Source organism: Rhincodon typus, chromosome 24 (genome assembly GCF_021869965.1).
Source record: "Rhincodon typus isolate 14 chromosome 24, sRhiTyp1.1, whole genome shotgun sequence".
Taxonomy (NCBI): Eukaryota; Metazoa; Chordata; class Chondrichthyes; order Orectolobiformes; family Rhincodontidae; genus Rhincodon; species Rhincodon typus.
The window spans coordinates 39,760,264-39,781,097 of NC_063355.1; positions in this window are offsets into that span (position 1 = coordinate 39,760,264).

Below are 20,834 nucleotides of genomic sequence, written 5' to 3' on the forward strand. Positions count from 1 at the left end.
GCCCCACCCCCATCTCCTACATACTAACCTCATCCCGCCCCCTTGACGTGTCTGTCCTCCCTGGACTGACCTATCCCCTCCCTAACTCCCCACCTACACTCACCTTTACTGGCTCCATCCCCGCCTTTTCGACCTGTTTGTTTCCTCTCCACCTATCCTCTCCTCTATCCATCTTCTATCCGCCTCCAACTCTCTCCCTATTTATTTCAGAACCCCCTTCCCCTCCCCCTTTTCTGATGAAGGGTCTAGGCCCGAAACGTCAGCCTTTCTGCTCCTATGATGCTGCTTGGCCTGCTGTGTTCATCCAGCCCTGCACCTTGTTGTCTGGGACAGATATTAAATGGGTTGCTGGTTTCCTGTCATCTATCTTGCGATATTGTGCAAATGATTTGCTGCTGTTCCCTTACGTTTGTGAGGCTCTGTCGCATTCTGGTTGCTATTAAACTTGAACGAATGAGTGAATGATTTTTATTGTCACAGGTATTTGAGAAAATACAGTGAAAAATGTTCTGTCACCACAATCTGGCACCATTTTGGATTACAAAATGAATAAAAAGAAATTACATAAATAGAGCTTCACCTTCTGTTCAATTCACAGAAAAATATAAAGGCAGAAAAATAATGTCCACCTTTACAGTCCATCTTGTCAAGCATGGCTGCAGGTTTCCGTAAGGTATCTGGGGTTTCTGCAAGGTGTTCCGCTCTCAGGGCCGCAATAGGTCCCCGTTCTGGGTCCAGCCAATTCCAAGACATCCCCGCCACCTCACCAACATCACTAGGAGTCTCTGCTCTGGCCCACCATAACCAGCAGCTACAACCTCCCCGTCTTCGCCATGAGTCTCGTTCCAGCCTCGCCCGCGATAACACCTCCTCCACCGCCGACCAGAAGCAGTTGAAGATAAAGAAAAAGAAAGAAGGCGCAAAGGAAAGAGAAAGAAGGATGCGGCTGACCTGGAGTGGACAAGCTCAGGAGCCCAAACACCATCTACCCTTGCTGGCCATTCCATCGGGTTTATAGAGTTTTACACGTGTCACTGCTCAGTGCCACTATATGTACTTGGTTCAATAGTTGAAAATAATTGCCACAATTACAGCATTTAAAAGACATCTGGATGGGTACATGAATAGGAAGGGTTTAGAGCGATATGGGCCAAATGCTGGCAAATGGGACTAGATTAATTTAGGATATCTGGTCAGTAGGGATAAGTTGGACTGAAGGGTCTGTTTCCATGGTATACTTCTTTATGACTCTATAACGACGCAGGGGGATTTTGTTTCAGAATCATTTTCTACGATGGAACTGCCTGGAGGAGAGATGGGAGCAAGAGGGGAAGACAGAATTTGGAGGGCTATTGAGCAGGGGCTGTTGGATTGACTGGACTTTTTTTTTGATTTGCTCTTTCACAATATGTGGGTGCTGCCAGTAAAACCAGTGTTTGTTTTCCATCCCAAATTCTTCTTGAACTGACTGGCTTGCCAGGCCACTTCTGAGTATTTAAATAATCAACCTGGGTGTGGAGTCAGACCAGGTAAGGTTGGCTGATTTCCTTCTCTAAAGGATCATAGAACCATAGGGTCCCTACAGTACAGAAGCAGGCCATCAAGTCCACACCGATCCTCCAAAGAACTTCCTACCCAGACCTACCCCCTACCATATAATCTCTGAATTTCCCATGGCTAATCCACCTAACCTACACATCCCTGTACACTATGGGACAATTTAGCATGGCCAATCCACCTAGCCTGCACACCTTTGTACTTTGGGAGGAAACCAGAGCACCCAGAGGAAACCCACGCAGACACAGGGAGAATGTGCAAACTGCACACAGACAGTCACCCGAGGGTAGAATTGAACCCACGTCCCTCATGCTGTGAGGCCACAGTGCTAACCACTGGGCCACCAGCAAACCAGCTGGGTTTTTACAATCAATGATAGTTTCACAGCCACCACAACCGAAATCATCTTTTAATTCTGGAATGAATAAATGAAAACATGAAGTCCTCCAGTTGTTATGGTGAGAATTGAGTCCACACCTCTCAGAGGGGTAATCTAGACCTCTGACTTAAAGCTCATGGATCCAAAGGACAGTGGCAGAAGAACAGAAGACAAAAGGGTGGAATTGAATGGTCACTGATTGTAGGGAAATACTTCATCTAGGACTGTTATGAGGGCTGCTGTTCTTTTTAATATTATTAAAGATCCAAGTGTGTGTAGATAGGACATCACTGCAAAGTTTGCATACTGATATAAAATTCATTATGTGGTTAACAATGAGGAGCACAGTAACAGGACTCAGAAAGGCATAGGCTGGTGAAAAGGGCAGACACATAGCAACTGAATTTTAACACATAGAATGAGAAGAACTATATATGCCAACCGGCAGCAATGTAAAGAGGTGCCCCTAGGGGTGCACCAGTTGGTTGGATGGCTGGTTTGTGATGCAGAGTGAAGCCAATATTGTGAGTTCAATTCCCTTACCAGCTGAGGTTACAATGAAGGACTCCACTTCTCAACCTCTCCCCTTGCCTGTGCCCTCAGGTTAAACCACCACCAGTTGTATTTCTCTCACAAATGACCAGACCTAAGGTCTGATAAAGCTATGGTGACTTTACCTTTTACTGGCATGTATGTACATCTTGTACATTGGCACAGCAAGTCAAGAAGGCAGTTTTGGTTTTAGAAAAAGACGTCTCTGGTATTCCTGGCTTTACTCACAGTGAAAGTCCAAAAGCAAGGAAGTCGCGCTAAATCTTCATTGAATACTGATTCCCCCTACACAAACATCTTCCTTTAGTTTCCAGAAGCAGACGGCTTGGTAGTGACGGGTCCTATTTAAGACAATAAGGTAAAGAACCCGAGGTAACGGGAGGTAACATTTATTTACACAGAGGGTTTATACCCTGTGAAAGGTTTCTTTCATTTATTCATGCATGGGATGGTGGCTAGACAAGTTTATTGTCCATTTCTAATCGCCCCTGAGAAGGTGGTGAGCTGTTTTCCTGAACCGTTGCAATCCCTGGCATGTAGAGACATCTACTGTGATTTAGTGATGACTTTGACCCAGTGACACCGAAGGAAGAGTGAGTCAGGACGGTGTGGGACTTGGAGAGGAACTTACAGGTGGCGGTGGTGCAGCCATGCTCCTTTCGAGGTGGCAAAGGTCATGGGTTTGGAAGATGCTGTCAGAGGGGCCTTGATGAGCTACTGGAACACATTTTACAGACTGCACACACTTTGCCTCAGTGGGGGAGAGAGGAAACATTAAACAGAAGTAGATTCATAGAAGAAATCATAGAAACCCTTCTGCCCAACAAGTCCACACCGTCTTACACAGCATCTCACCCAGACCTAATCTACACATCTCTGAACACTACAGGTAATTTAGCATGGCCAATCCACCTAGCCTGCACATCCCTGGACTGTGGGAGGAAACTGGAGCACCCAGAGGAAACCCACGCAGACACGAGGAGAATGTGTAAACTCCACACAGACAGTCGCTCGAGGGCAGAATTGAACCCGGGTCCCTGGCGCTGTGAGGCAGCAGTGCTAACTACTGAGACACCCTCCAATAGAGCATTCAAAATGATAACTAAGTGAAGGGAGAATAAATGACAGGGCTATGAGGAAGGACCAAGGGACTAATTGGACAGTGTAATGGAGCCATCACATTAGCCAGTGTCTGAATGGTCTCCTTTTGTGCTGTATCATTCTACGATTTTGTGATCTCCTCAGAATGACTTCAGCTTTGTTTTAGAGAGCCTCGGTCCTCTCCAGGATTGAGAACGGATGTTTCATACAGGAAACCACCCTCATGGCTTTCCAGATCAGCATCTCGCTCGATTTTATTCGGGGAGAGAAGGAGAAAAAAATGCCTCACTGCAAGCCGTCGACAATAGCGAGAGAAAAAAAACGCTGCATATAATCCTGTCTGAGTGATCCCAGCTGCCTGTGGGAATTCGGGCCCCCCAGGCCCTGTGTCTGTATGACCCTGAGCAGCTGCTTTTTTTTTCCCTTTTGAGATCAGAGGAAGTAAATGTGGCAGAGGCTTTTGTCACTGTAGGCCAAAGTATTTTCAATTTTGTGCTAGGAACAGAGCCAAAGACAACATTGATATACACTGTGACCCTATTCAATGATCAGCCTGGAGGCTTACAGGCCTAGGCAGAACAGCACATTACAAAATATATGGAAGGTATATATAAAACTGGCTCATATGAAGTGTTCAAAGTTACCACTTCAGTTTTTTTTAAAGTATCAAGTGTCAAATTCTCCAACACCTGAGAGACCAGCTTTGTGCAAAAAAAAATGCAAGAAACGTCTTAAAATTTGCAACCAAACTTACACAGAGCCTCCTTTGTTTAGGCTCCAAAAAAGGAAAAGAAGATGATTTTTAAACCTCTCGTATTATGTGACTTAAGTAGGTCATTGAAGGGGGATGTTTGCACATAACTGAACAGGTGAGTCCAACGATCAAACATTAGAGGGATTTGTTTTCTGCAATTAATTCAAAAGGTGCTTTTCCTGCACACCCAACTTCCACACAGTCCATTTGGTCAGTGAGAAAACCTATTTCAGTCCATAAGACTCCACATTCAATTCATGCTGCTGGAGGCATCAAAGACCATGGATGCTAAAAAGAAAAGTCGGCTTTGGGAGAAAATCTTTTGGGAAGTCCAGCTCCTGATATTTTGAGTCAAAATCTGAGAGCTCCCTTCGTCAGTGCACCTACACCACAGAGAATGAGGCAGTTCAAGGAGGTGGTTTATCACCACCTTTCCAGGGCAAATAAGGATGGGTTAATTTTTTTTTCTATTCATTTGTGGGATGTGGGCATCGCTGGCCGAGCCAGCATTTCTTGTCCATCCCTAGTTGCCCCTTGAGAAGGTGGTGGTGAGCTGCCTTCTTGAACCGCTGCAGTCCACCAGCTGTGGGTTGATCCACAATGTCATTAGGGAGGGAATTCCAGGATTTTGACCGAGCGACACTGAAGGAACAGCACTATATTTCCAAGTCAGGATGGTGAGCGTCTTGGAGGGGATCTTGAAGTTGATGGTGTTCCCATATGTCTGCTGCCCTTGTCCTTCTAGATAGAAGTGGTCGTAGGTTTGGAAGGTCTTTGGTGAATTTCTGCAGTGCATCTTGTAGATAGTACACACTGCTGTTACTGAGTGTCGGTGGTGGAGGGAGTGGATGCATGTGGATGTAGTGCCAATCAAGCGGGCTGCTTTGTCGTGGATGGTGTCAAGCTTTTTGAGTGTTGGGTCTGCACCCATCCAGGCAAGTGGGGAGTATTCCATCACACTCCTGACTTGTGCCTTGTAGATGGTGGACAGGCTTTGGGGAGTCAGGAGGTGAGTTACGTGCTACAGTATTCCTAGTCTCTGTTCTTGTAGCCACTGTGTTTATGTGGTGAGTCCAGTTGACTTTCTGGTCAATGGTAACCCTCAGGATGTTGATAGTGGGGGATGCAGTGATGGTAATACCATTGAATGTCAAGGGGTGGTAGTTAGATTGTCTCTTATTGGTGATGGTCATAGCCTGGCATTTGTGTGGCATGAATGTAACGTGCCACTTGTCAGCCCAAGCCTGGATAGTGTCCAGACCTTGCTGCATTTGAACATTGCATCCTTAACCAGCAACATTCACCAACTATGAGAGAATAAAGAGAGAGGAATGTGATTTGATGCTTATTAGAATGGAAGGTGGGCCTCATTCCTGCTATGGTAGCCTAGTAGCTATTATTTGACTAACCTACAAATGTGAATCCAAATCTCATTGTGAATTGAATTTAGTGAATTAAATAAATCTGCCAGTGCGCAGTGGGTAACATGCTGCACTTGAGTCAGAATCGCCTTGTTGGTCAAGAGAGGTGTGTTTATAACAAAACCAAAGAGGATGTAAATCTTTCCAATACACCCCTCCTTCAGGCAGGGAGAAATTCTTGGAAAGGTGTGTGATGGGGGGGATGTTGGGACCTCTACCATTACCAACCATCACTCCAGGCTACAACATGCAGGTAAAAGTGAGCATTCCCACAGATAGCTTGGGATGCTGCCTGGCCCAGTTGGCTGGGAAAGCTGACTTGGATCAGAATGGTGCCAATGGCTCCGGGGGGGGTGGGGGGTTTGATTCCCATTCCTGCTGACAGCAAGTCAGGACCTGCCTCCTTGGCCTATCAGTGATAGAGGTCATTGTCACTCTGCCTTCAGGCAGAGAACTGAGCATCAATTAAATCTGGTATAGCGCTAGGGTCAGAACTGGTGAGCTACTTTCCCTGTCATGTTTCCTGATACTATGCAGATCTCCAATGTCCACAGTGCACAGCAGCGGCTTTCCTGACCCAGGGGTAAATGTGTCCTCACACTGATTGGCATGCTCAGACCTTCCGAGCAGCTTAAAGGCAACATTGATGGTGAGTATGAGGTCAATAGGGCTTTGCATAAAAAAAGCCAGTCGGCTCCTTGAATGCCCTTCGGGGAGGAAGCTTCAGAGTCTGGCCTGACTCTGGCGGGCACGGTGGCTCAGTGGTTAGCACTGCTGCCTCAGCACCAGGGACCTGGGGAGCGGGTTGGGGGGGAGGGGGTCGATTCCACCCTCAGGCGACTGTCTGTGTGGAGTTTCCACGTCCTCCCCATGTCTGTGTGGGTTTCCACCGGGTGCTCCAGTTTCCTCCCACAGTCCAAAGATGTGCAGTTAGAGTTAGGGTGGGTTGACCATGCTAAATTGCCCATAGTGTCCAGGGATGTACCAGCTAGGAGGGTTTGCCATGGGAAATGCAGGGATAGGGTAGGGGGGTTGGTGTGGATTGGATGGGCTGAATGGTTGGTTTCTACACTGTAGGGATTTATGACTCTATATGTGTACAGATCCACTTTGACTCTTAACTGCCTTCAAAGCAGGTTAGTGAAATGCTTCTGCCCCTTTCTCAAAGCCAATCAGCAATGGGCAATAGACTCCAGCCTTTCCACTGATATGCAAAAGTCATGATTCAGCATGGTTTTGTTTAAAGAACTCTGGTTGATAGCTTGACATTGCTCATTGCCTTGGCTGTAGCTGACAATGGCTACTTAGGAAGTTACCAGACAGTCACAAGTGCTGTCAGATATTTTTTATTTAGTCATGGGGGTGTGGGGTTCACTGACTGGGCCAGCGTTTATTGGCTGTCCCTAGTTGCCCTTGAGAAGGTGGTGGCAAGCTGCCTTCTTGCACCCCTGCAATTCCTGTGCTGTAGGTAGACCCAAAATGCCCTACGGGAGGGAATTCCAGGATTTTGATCCAGCCACAGTGAAGGAACAGCGATATATTTCCAAGTCAGGATGGTGAGTGGCTTGGAGGGGAACTTGCAGGTGGTGATGTTCCCATGTATCTGCTGTCCTTGTCCTTCTAGATGGAAGTGGTCATGGACTTAGAAGGTGCTGCCTAAAAGTCTTTGGTGAATTTCCGCAGTGCATCTTGTAGATAGTACGCACTGCTGCTACTGAGTCTTGGTAGTGGAGGGAGTGGATGCTTGTGGATGTGGTTCCAATCAAGTGGGCAGCTTTGTCCTGGATGGTGTCAAGCTTCTTGAGTGTTGTTGGGGCTGCACCCATCCAGGCAAGTGGGGAGTATTCCATCACACTCCTGACTTGTGCCTTGTAGATGGCGGACAGGCTTTAGGGAGTCAGGAGGTGAGTTACTCACTGCAGTATTCCTAGCATCTGGCCTGTTCTTGTAGCCACTGTGTTTATGTGGTGAGTCCAGTTGAGTTTCTGGTCAATGGTAGCTCCAGGATGTTGATAGTGGGGGATGTAGTGATGGTAACACCATTGAATGTCAAGGGGTGATGGTTAGTTTGTCTTTTATTGGAGGAGATAATTGCCTGGCTTAGTGTGTATGCAGTTTTAGTCCCCATGTTTACATTCTCATTCAAAGTGATGTTTTCCTGCAATTGGTGATGCATATCCATGAGGTGTGCTGCCCGAGCAAGTTTAAATTAAAAATTGAAATGGTGAATTTTGATTAGTTTGAGCATCATTATAAACGGTGCATCTTTTTTAGGGTTAAAAATGTAAATGATTTTGGACTTTGCAACATATTAATCTTCCTAAAAGTATCATCCCCACAAATATTAGTTGCATTTTCTTCACCACTTTGTTGTCAAAATGTCTGTCTATCTATCTATCTATTTATTTATCTGGCTGTCCATCTATCTATCTATCTATCTATCCATCTATCCATCTATCCATCTATCCATCTATCCATCAATCTCTATTTATTTTTTGCCTCTCTCTTCTCAGATTCTACCCTTGTTCCCACTCCCATCTCACATTGGGTTTTTTTCTTCCAACTCCACACCCATCCCAGAAACTCGTTTAAAAAAAACTTTGATCTTTCCTCTCTCACAAGCACTGGTCCTAAGCTCCACCCTGGCAACAGTTCCCCTTGTGCTGATGGGTAGTACTGCATAGGAATCATATGTCACTCAGCTCTAAACAGCACAGTGAGCAGGAGGTCAGGAACAGTGTCTGGGAAAGGGATTTTGTCCACGTATCAACAGACTAACAACTGGCAGTCCGCATCAGAGGTGAAGACTGAGCACATACTACCACATGTGAATAATTTCATTCCGTTCCTTGACCTGTTCATTATCTGTGAAATAATCTGAGACATCTTGAGAAGGATGACTTGATCACAAACATAAATCTAATTCTCTCTCTCTCCTGGTCTGGTCTTGTTCGCTTCTGCACTTGGCTATGGGTCGAAATGTTCAATGTTTTAATTGATTTCTTGCACATTACATTCCTCCTCCACTGTTGGAAGAATTTGGAATGTTACAAAGCAGAAGAAGGCCATTCAGCCCCTCTGTGACAATGTGCTGAAAGAACTATCCAATGAGCTCCATTTGACGCAGGCGATGGATTGGTGATTTCATCACTAGATTTATTAATCCAAAGAGGCAGCTAATGTTCTGGGGACCTAGGTTTGAATCCTGTCACAGCAGATGTGGAATTTGAGTTCAATCTGGAGGTAAGAGTCAAATGATGAGCAAAGAACCATTGTGGATCTTGATTAAAACGCCATGTGGGTTCACTATTGAACTTCAGGGAAGACAATCTGCAATATCAGTCTGACCTATACGTGACTCCAGATTCACAGCACTGTGGCCGACCCTTAATTGCCTTCTGGGTAATTAGGGTTGGGCAATAAATGTTGGTACAGCCATTCACATCCATGTCTTGTGAATGAATAATAAAAAAAATCCTTCCCTTTCCCACTATACTGCAATATTTTACCTTCAAATATTTATCCAACTCCCTTTGAAGATAATGAATGAATCTGCTTTCATCACCCTTTCCAGATTTCAGGATTAGCTGCAAGGAAAGAGTTTTCCTAATCTTATCTCTGGAGCACCATCTTCGATATGTGTCCCACTGGTTACTGCCACTGACCTTACTTATACTATTCCAGCACTTGATGATTTCAAACATTTCTATCAAACCACCCCCAAACCTTCAAATAAGGGTAAAATACTATGGGTGCTGGAAATCTGAAATAAGCACAGAAAATGATTTAGAAGTTCAATAGGTGTGGTAGCATCTGTGGAGAGAGCAACAGTTAACGGTTCAAATCCATTATGACTCAAAGGTTCTGAAGAAAAGCCATTTTAGGCTCAAAACATTAATTCTGTTTCTCTCTCTACACATGTTGTAAGACCTTGAGTCATAGAGTCATAGAATTGTACAGCATGGAAATAGAAATTCACCAAAGATCCTCAGACAGCACCTTCCAAACCAGCAACCACTTCCATCTCGAAGGACAAGGGGAGCGGATACATGGGAACGCCACCTCCTGCAAGTTCCCCTCCAAGCCACTCACCATCCTGACTTGGAAATATATTACCATTCCTTCATTGTCGCTGGGTCAACATCCTGGGATTCTGTCTCTATTGGCATTATGGGTCAACCCACAGCAGGTGGACTGCAGCGGTTCAAGAAGGCAGCTCACCATCACCTTCTCAAGGGGCAACTAGGGATGGGCAATAAATGCTGGGCCCAGCCAGAGACGCCAACATCACACAAATAAATATATTATAAAAAAGACTCTTTGGTCCAACTTGTCAAATCCAACCTAAGTTAATCTCGTTCCATTTGCCAGAATTTGGTTTGCATCCCTCTAAACCCTTCCTATTAATTCACCCATCCAGATCCCTTTTAAATGTTTAACTGTGCCTGCCTCCACCACCTCCTCTAGCAAATCATTCTATACATGCACCCTCTGTGTGAAAAAGTTGCCCCTTAGGTCCCTTTTAAATCTTTCCCCTCTCACCTTAACCCTATGCCGTCTAGTTTGCAACTCCCCTACCCTGGGGAAAAAACCTTGGCTATTTACCCTTTCCATGCCCCTCATGATTTTATAAACCCCTCAGCCTCCGATGCTCCAGGGAAAATAGCACCAGCCTATTCAGCCTCTCTCTATTGCTCAAACCCTCCAACCCTGGGGAAACATCCTTGTAAATCTTCTCTGAACCCTTTCAAGTTTAACATCTTTCCTATAGCAGGGAGACCAGAATTGAATGCAGTATTCATAAAGTGGCCTTACAACTGTCCTGTACAGCTGCAACATGACCTTCCAACTCCTATGCTCAATGCACCAATAACAGCAAGCATACCAAACTCCTTCTTCACTATCCTGTCTACCTGTGACTCCACTTTCAAGGAACTATTCACCTGCACTCCAAGGTCTCTTTGTTTGGCAACACTCTCCAGGGTCTGTTGAGTTCCACCAGCCCTTTCAGTTTTCTTTACTCCCCTTAGCATTCTCTGCTCTAAGGCGAATAATTACAGCACCACATGGTCTTCACATCAAAAGACTAATTTTGAGGTTAGCTGAAAGGCACAGTCTGCTCTCTCTCTCGTTAGAGAGATATAACTGTTGGTGGATATAATCTAAGGATCACCGCACCTTAGATTGGGTTGAGAAGGCAGGGTCTTCATGATGACCTCAGTCGACACAGGAATAATACGCACTCTCTTAGGTGTCATTCATCATTGTAAACCATCAGATGGATTCCGATTTCAATGTTACTGAGGTGAGGAATGGATTTTCATCATGGACAGTGGGCAGAAGTGTTGATAGCAGTTCCACTTTGGAGTTCAAAATTTGTGGGATGAAAGTTCAATAAAGACACGAGACACATGGCCAAGGTTGGAATTCTGGTGCAGGGTTGTGGCACGGTTGCATTGTCAGAGATGGCTTCCATCAAATCCCACTTTGAATCAGTCTGAATTATGCCTGCTCTGATGGGATATTAAAAATCCCATTTCACCATGCAGAGAAAATCAGAGTTATGCTGGCTAACAACTTCTAGCTCACATTAAAAAAAAAAGCCCATCTCTTGGTGGAGGCTCTTTTATTTTGCAAAATGCAAGCTGCAAATAACATTATTTCATTTCAAAGTAATTCAATAAATGTGAAGCATTTTGTAAAATCCCAAAGGAAGCAATGAGCCAACATTTAAATGCAAACACTTCCCTTTGGGCTAGATGTGCCAACTTGGCAGAGGGTGAGAAACTATTCTAAAATAATTGTCTTACATTGATTCCCTGAAAATTGTACCCTTCGTTGTCTCTATTAGAAGTACTTTATTAATATGGATGCAAATTATTCATTTCAATTTAATTTAAATTTACTAACACCCATGAGTTTTGCAAATTAAATGCCTTGGGCTCAGATACCACCTGTCCCCCCCCACCACTTTCCTCTGCTTCACACATGCATTGACCTGATCTCCTTTATTAAGTGGTTTTGACTGATGCTCAGCAGCCCTTGACCTAGCCCTGAAGATTTCTACCTCACCAAGCTGAACCCCACAAGCACGATGTTCCCCATTCACCGTTTCCCAAACCTTAGAATCAGTGGCCACTGTCTTTTGCTTTGGTTTTGTGAGTTTCAGTGTAGGTGTTGTACACTATAGGAACATGGCTCTGTAATTGTGTCCTGAGGACTTCTGATATAACTTGCCATCCAAGACTGTAATTGATGTTGTGAAATATTTCAATGGAATACGAGTAACATTCGTGCCACACAAATGCCAGACAGTGGCCATGTCCATCATTAGAGAATCTCAACACGCCTCTTGACATTCAAAGGCGTTACTGTCACGGAATTCCCGAATGTCAAGATCCTGGGATTACCATGACCAGAACCTGGACTGGATTAGCTGTATCAATATTGTGGCTACAAGAACAGGTTAGAGGCTAGAAATCCTGTGGTGAGTAACTCACCCCCTGACGCCCTAAAGCCTGTCCACCATCTACGAGGCACAAGTCAGGAGTGTGATGGAATACTCCCCAATTGCCTGAATGAGTGCAGTTCCAACAACACTCAAGAAGTTTGACACCATCCACGAAAAAGTAGCCCACTTGATTGGCATCACATCCACAAATGTTCACCCTGTAGCAACAGGCCATTTGGCCCAATCAAGTCCACACCAACCATCCAAAGAGCACCCCACCCAGACCCAACCCCCTACCTTATACTTGTAACCCTGTACTTCCCATGGCTAATCCATCTAACCTGCACATCCCTGGACACTATGGGAAATTTAGCATGGCCAATCCACCTAACCTGCACATCTTTGGACTGTGGGAGGAAACTGGAACACCTGGACGAAACCTATGCAAACTCCACCCAGACAGTCACCCAAGGGTGGAATTGAACCCAGGTCCCTGGAGCTGTGAAGCAACAGTGCTAACCACTGAGCCACTGTGCCACCAACTCCCTACATCACTGATGCTCAGTAGTAGCAGTATGCGCTATCTACAAGATGCACTGCTCAAATTCACCAAAGATCTTTAGACAGCAGCTTCTAAACCCATGACCACTTCCATTTAGAAGGACAAGGGCAGCAGATACATGGGAACACCACCATCTGCAAGTTCCCCTCCAAGCCACTCACCATCCTGACTTGGAAATATGTCTCCATTCCTTCAGTGTTGCCAGGGCAAAATCCCGGAATTCCATCCTTAAGGACGTTGTGGGTCTACCTACAGAACAAGGACAGCAGGGGTTCAAGAAGGCAGCTCACACCCACCTTCTCAAGGGATTTGCATTATTATTACCTCAAGAAAAAAAGATTTGCAGGTCTATGGGGAAAAGGCAGGGAACTACAACTGGCTGAGTTGATCTTGCACTGAGCTAGTGCGAATGCGATGAGCTGAATGGACTCATCATTATAACCCTCCTAAGACTTTAAAGTTTCAGATTACAAACGTCCACAGCACTTTTGCTTTGGTGACAACAACTTGTGATTCACTGTGCTTCTAACAAGCACCTGGCCAATCAGAAGCAGAGGTTCTGAAAATGTGTTAACCTGAGACATAGCAGTATCCTTTATCTGCTGCCTGATCTCTAGGCAATAGTGCAACGTGTGAAGCTGACAAAGGCGTACCATTAATTAACTCTCATGCTTGCAACGAGCTTGACTTCAGGTAGAAATAGAAGCCTTAGTGTGCACACACACCATTATCGTCACATTTACTTTACCGGATTTAACAAATAACAAAGTGTGCCCACCTCACCACCTGCATCACCGCATTCCCATCCCAACAAAACTCACATGACCTTCCTGGCAGACGCCTTCTTTGAGAATTGTAGTTAAAAAAAATCTGTGTCACAAAGTTCAAAAATTAAAACCAACAGAGCCCGTTTGTCTGTGACCACAGTCATACTGTTAATTGTGCCCCTCTGCGAAAAGTAAGAAATGATAAGAAATTCACCCAAATTTCTGAGCCCTGACTGAACTCGAGCATGGCATCAACCTGGGGATTTCAACCCATGGTTTCCTATTGGCTAGTTCCACACTTGGGTAAACTGAGTGTAAGTTGAGGTGTCAGTTCAGGGGATGGGTAAACCCCTCCCTGCCAGGAAGTGCCTGGGTGAATGGGCACAGACTTTGTCTCTTGGCGCTGAGATCAGAACCAGGCAAGGCCAGACGGGCTCCAAAACCTGCTGCTCGAAACAGCAGCTACAGTATAGATTAGATGACAACTGGCTGTATGATTAAAACTAGAAGTTGCTCAGAACCACCTCTTCCCTCAACGATGCATTGCTGGTCACGTAGTCTTTGCTCAGTTTCAACCACATGCCACCCTGGCTTTTCTTCTAGTAGTACAATCAGACCAAAATATTTACCCACACAGCTAAAGCATGATCTGATTACAGAAGTTGTGGTTTCCTCTTGCTATCTTGAGATGGTGTGAAACATAGCCTCAGAGTGTATTTTACTTTAAACAGCATCGGTTTCACACAGTCGGTCACTACCGCCCCTTCTAGCCCTTTTGACCTCTGTGTCACCCAAGGGTCAGAGTTCATTGGAAACATGGACAACTCAAAGCCCTGAATCAGTTCCAAACCTGCAATCATTTGTCATAATGGTTTGCTTTTGCTAAAGACAGAAAGACACTCTGAAAATATTGGAAGTGATTGCTTCTTACTTGTGAGTCAAGCCCCAAGGTGAAATTTTATTTTGATAAGAGTTCCACCTGAAATGTTGAGTATTGTGTACAGTTCTGAGCACCACATCTTAGGAAGGATGTGAACGCATTGGAGAGGGTGCAGGAGCAGTTTACAAGAATGGTTCTAGGGATAGAGAACTTCAGTGATGAGGATAGATTGAATAAGCTGGGGATCCTTGGAGAGGAGGCTAAGAGGAAATCTAATAGAGGTTTTCAAAATCATGAGCGGGCTGGAAAGGGTAGAGCGAGAAGCTGAAAAAGAATGAGGGGGCATAGATTGAAAGTGATTTGTTAAAAAAGCAAGGGGGAATACAAGAGAAAAAAAATTCAGACAGTGAGTTATCAGGGTCTGAATGCACTACCTGGTAATGTAGTGGAGGCAACTTCAATTGAGGGATTCAAGAGAGATTGGATGATTATTTGGATAGACATAATGAGTGAGGATATGGAGGAAAAGCAGGAGATTGGCACAAGGTAATGATGCTTGTTTGAAAAGCCAGTATAGGCATGATGGGCCACATAGCCTTATCTGCACTGTAACAGTTCTGTGACTCATTCAGATGCTGAAAATGTTGCTTGGTCTCCCACCATTTCCTCTTCTTATTTCAGGTTTCCAGTTCTTGTGACTTTGAACTTCCATATTGTCTCTCTTGGGACATAAATAATCAATGTCTTTAACTTGAGGCTACATTTATTTGCCATCTCTCAAAGCTGGTGGTCTGACATCTTGCAATTATTTACCTTAACAATTCATTCCTTGCACCTCTGGCAGCAGAGTGTATCACATACAAGATACAGCACAGCTACTTAGCAATGTCCTTTGACAGCCTTTTGCAAATCCACGACCTCTACCACCAAGGGAACACTATTATTTTTTTTCTCTATTCATTTGTGGGATGTGGGTATCATTGGCTGGGCCCAGCATTTATTGATCATCCCTAGGTGCCCTTGAGAAGGTGGTGGTGAGCTGCCTTCTTGAACTGCTGCAGTCCTCCTGCTGTCAGTTGACCCACAATTCTCTTAGGGAGGGATTTCCAGGATTTTGACCCAGTGACAGTGAAGCAACGGTGATATATTTCCACGTCAGGATGGTGAATGGCTTGGAGGGGAATTTGGAGGAGATGGTGTTCCTATATATCTGCTGCCCTTGTCCTTCTGAATGGAAGTGGTCGTGGGTTTGGAAGCTGCTATCTGAGGATCTTTGGTGAATTTCTGCCGTGCATCTTGTAGATAGTACACACTGCTGCTACTGAGCATCGGTGGTGGAGGGAGTGGATGCTTGTGGATGTAGTGTCAATCACGTGGCTGCTTTATCCTGGATGGTGTTAAGCTTCTTGAGTGTTGTTGGGGCTGCACTCATCCAGGCAAGTGGGGAGTATTCCATCACACTCCTGACTTGTGCCTTGTAGATGGTGGACAGGCTTTGGGGAGTCAGGAGGTGAGTTACTAACTGCAGTATTCCTAGCAATTACCTTTAAGTTCCCTTCTAAGGTGGGCACCACCCTGATTTTGAACAAGATCGCTCTTTCTTTGCTGTTGCTGGATCAATGTCCTGAAAACTCCCTTCTTATTAGCACTGTCAGAAATCATACAACACCAGGTTATAGTCCGAGACAACAAGGTGCAGGGCTGGATGAACACAGCAGGCCAAGCAGCATCATAGGAGCAGAAAGGCTGACGTTTCGGGCCTAGACCCTTCATCAGTCCAACAGGTTTATTTGAAAACATACCTGAAGAAGGAGTGAGGCTCCGAAAGCTTGTGTTTTCAAATAAACCTGTTGGTCTAAAACCTGCTGTTGTGCGATTTCTGACATTGTCCACCCCAGTCCAACACTAGCACCTCCACATTATATCAGCACTCTGACTGTATCTACACCTACACCGGATGGACTATAATGGTTCATGAAGGTGACAAACTACCACCTTCTCAAACCCAGTTAAAAATGGACAACTAATTCTATCTCCGTCTGTCAAGGTCCACATCCCACAAAAGTGTTACAAAAAGATTTGCTGGGATTGTGGTGGTAATTGTACTGCTGGTAGCTTGTTGATGAACATTAATTCTGAACACTAACCATTTGAAGAGGTGATCTATTGTCTTTGTATTTACAAGCCAGGATTTGCGAGCAAGGCCAGGATTTGTTTGCCATGTTTAATTGCCCTTGCGTAGATGGTGATGAGCTGCCTTCTTAAACTACTGCAGCCCATGTCCTGTAGAGACAACCACAATAAGATTAGGGAGGGAATTCCAGGATTATGACCCAGCGACACTGGAAGAATGGTGATATGTTTCTAAGTCTGGATGGTGTGTAGCTTGGAGGCGAACTTGCATGGTGGCGTTCTCATGTATGTACTGTTCTTGTCTTCCTAGATGGTAGAGGGAAGGGGTTTGGAAGGTGTTATTGATGGAGACCTGATGAGTTGCGACAGTGCATCATGTAGACAGTACACACTGCTGCCAGTGAAAGCCAATGGGAGAGTAAGTGGATGTTTAAAGTGGTGCATGGGGTGCAAATAAAGGAGGTCACTTTGCTCGGGAAAGTGTTGAATTTCTTGAGTGTCATTGGAAATACTCTCACCCAGGCAAGTATTCCGTCAAACTGCTTTGTGGAGTCAGTTTTGGTTTTCGGCAGTATTGACTTTGGAATCTCCTTCACAGTGAGAGATACACAGAAGGGTTCCTCACATGTGCTCAGTTTCATTCGTGCTCCAGACCCCTTCCAGCCCGGGAGAGACTGACTGTGTCTCCCAGATCTGGAAGATCTGGTGGAGATAATGATACATAAAGTCAAAGAGTGCCATGCAAATGAAGACAAAACATCACACAATGTTACTTCCTCCATTTGTAACCAAAACAAATACTCTGAGGACAGCCAGATGGTCTGTTTTAAGTTCTAAAGAAGAGTTGTACCAATATCGAAATGTTAACTTTGATGCTGTCTCTCCACAGATGCTACCAGACCTGCTGAGTTTCTCCAGCAATTCTCTGTGTTTATTTCAGGTTTCCAGCATCTGTAGTATTTTGCTTTTATTTGACCGTTTTAATGATGTTGGTTGATACAAAAATGTTGGTGAGGACACTAACTGCTGATCTTCAAAGAAATGCCGTGGGATGTTCTACGCAGCTTGAGAGAGTATTACAGTCTCACTCAAGAGATGACATCCCTGACAGTATAGCACTCTCCTCAGTGCTGGTGGAGTATCTACCTTGGTGTTGCACTCAGAAGTTTGGGCGTGGGGAGTCTGAACCCGTGATCTTATCAGACCTTGGAGGAAGAAACGCTACCCACTGAGACACATTTGATACCCAGAAGTGATACATACAACCCATTACTGTAGTCATCAGACCTCTCACCGATCGCGTGTGAAATGCCAAACATAGCCGGCTCACATAAGCAATCGATGAGAATTCCTTGATACAAAAGTCACTTCCTCTCAGCCTGTACTTTTTCCAGAATGATGACGAGCACGCTGACTAAATTTCTGAAGATATCTCCACCTACGATGGGGGTGCAAAATTTATGTAAAATGGAATAATATCATTTACTGCAAATAACACATTTTATTCAGAAGATACAAATCAAAAGTGAAACCTTGTCTGAAGATGGCCGGATAAAATTTGCAGCGTTATGTATTTATTAATTTCCTTGGGTTAAAACCTACGAGAGCACTTTTTAAAATGCAAAGCTACAAATATATACATATAAATCTGTATAAATATATATAAACGTACAAATCTGCATACAGTGAAGTAGCTAACTATGCCTAAATTATGTTTAAGTTGTTGTTAAGATCACAGATTTAATTATATCTTGTCATGTTTAGGAAATCCCTTTTTTGTTGTAACTGGATTGAAGATCTAATGAAGAATTTCAAAATTCCACTGTATTTTCTGCAAAGTCTGTATGGACCTGTTTTATGTTTTTTTTATTTGCTTACAGTTAATTTATGATTAAAGTATATTTTTGATATAAAAGTGGGATGTAATTACTGAAGTATTAGTTCCGGAATGTACTACGCTTGGACGTGTTGTAATTTTCAAGTTTATGATGTACATCATAAATTTTACCTCGAAATTTGACAGCTGTGGTGGAAACGTGAAATGGAAATTTTTCAGTTCAAATAGTTTGCATTGCACTAACAATAACTCACTGTTCCTGTGCAAAAAAACAAAGAGTAAAAGTGATCAAACAGTATGAAGAGAAAGCGGGGACAGGAGATTGAGTTAAATGATGAGCCATGATCATGTTGAATGGTGGAGCAGATTTGAGGGGCTGAATGGCCTATTTCCTACTTTTCTATCAATGGCTTGTGTTCCATCCGCCATTGAGAGTCAGTGGTAATCCAGCCCACTTGCACACCTTGATGATGTATTCTGTCTATGAGACAGAGCACCAGAGTCAGCTAAGGTCACGAGTTCAGATATCACACTAACGACGTTGAGAAATCAGCAAGGCTGTGGGGGAGTCTAGGACCAGAGGGCATCCTTACAGACCATGGGACTACCCATTTATGTCAGAGATGAGGAGGCATTTCCTGTCTCAGAGAGAAGCGAATCTGTGGAACTCATCACTGCACAGGGAAGTCAAGGCTGTATTGTTAGGCATATTCAAAGGTGAGATAGATTTTGAATCAGTGAGGGAATCTCAAGTTATGAGGAAAAGAGAGTTGAGGGTTATCAGTTCAGCTACGATCGCGTTGAATGGCGGAGAAGACTCGATGGGCTGAATGGCCTACTCCTGCTCCTACATGTTATGGCCTTCTGGCAGATACTCCACCAGTAACCAACACCCACCCACCTCCCCAATCTGCTCAATTGTGCAGCTGCTTGGATGTTTCTCTAAGGTCTCACATTTGTTGATTGACTTCCGGATCTGGAAGTTGATTCCACACATAGATCTCTATTCACCGAAAAAACATATCAAAAGGAGCATTATCCACAGTACCTCTTGGAGGCACCATGCAAAAAGGAAGGTGAGAGCATATGGGTTGAATCTTCTCCCCCATCCTGGCCTGTCACCATCTTGTGAAAACATGGAAAATCTTTCTCAACCAGTGAAAAATTAGACTTTAGTCCGATGCTTAAGCATCAATTTTGTGCATTCATTAGGAATTTGAGTGACACAGTGGGTGCTATGTTAGTCTCAGAAGGGCCAGGGTTAACTCCTATTCTAGGACTTGATGGTCAGGAAAGGTCCATTCACAGCAAGGCAAAGCAGGTTGTGTATCAACCTCCAGATCCTTCCAAAACGCCAAGAGCCAGGGGGTGAGAGTTGGAGAAATTCCTGGTCAGCCTCGGGTGAAAAGAACACAAGTGTTTCTATCATCACTACCCATGGTTCCAGAGTACAACTGCGTTGCCACAGCAGTGTGGACTCCCTGACTGAACAGTAGCACACCACCACCACATGCATTCGATTGTGGATGAATATTTCTGTTTAATCATTGGTAGTCCCAAGTTTGTATTTCAGGTTTCCCCCACCTTATCCTGGAAATGTTGACTCTCATTGGGCTCTGATGTCAGGGGTTTTGGAGGCACTGTGGCCCTTCTCCCACATGGACATGTAGGAGCCTACAATAAGGTTGTGCCTTTAGACAGTTCCTTTAACTTGGTAAAGCTACTCAAAGTGCTTCAGAGGAAGGTCACCAAGTAAAATTTGTCACCAAGTCAAACAGTTGCCAAAGTGCTTGATCGACAATAAGGAAAGTCACAAAGGAGAGAAGGAATTCCAGTTTCCATCAACCCTGTCCTATCCTTTCAGAACTTTGAACACTTTGACCGTATCTGTCTGCAACCTGCATTTTTCCTCATGAAAAAATCTGTAATTAGTTGTTTGGTAGTATAGGACTTCAGTATGACTGAAAAATAACACTTCTTATCAAAGCCTTTCATCTCGCAATCTATAAGACCTTAAGATATAAGAACAGAAATAGGCCATTCAGCTCACTGAATCTAAGCTGCCATTCAATAAGGTCATGGTTGATCTGATAATCCCCAACCTCCCTTTCCTGCCTTTTCCCCATAACCCTAGGTTCCCCAACTGATTAAAAACCTATCCATCTCAGTCTTGAATATAGTAAACAAGTCCAGACATTCACAACACTCTGAGAGAAGAAATCATCAAGACATTTTTCAAGTATACAAATTCAAAGGGAAAACCGTCATTTAAACTTCATGAGGGGAAAGTGGTCATTGTTTGGCAAATAGACGCCAACTGGTACAGCTGTTGCCATGGAGAATGCACCTTTAAATCTGATTGACAGGTAACAGCCTTTGTTAAATGTTAAACCAGGCAAGTTCATTTGTCAGAGATAGTAGGAACTGCAGATGCTGGAGA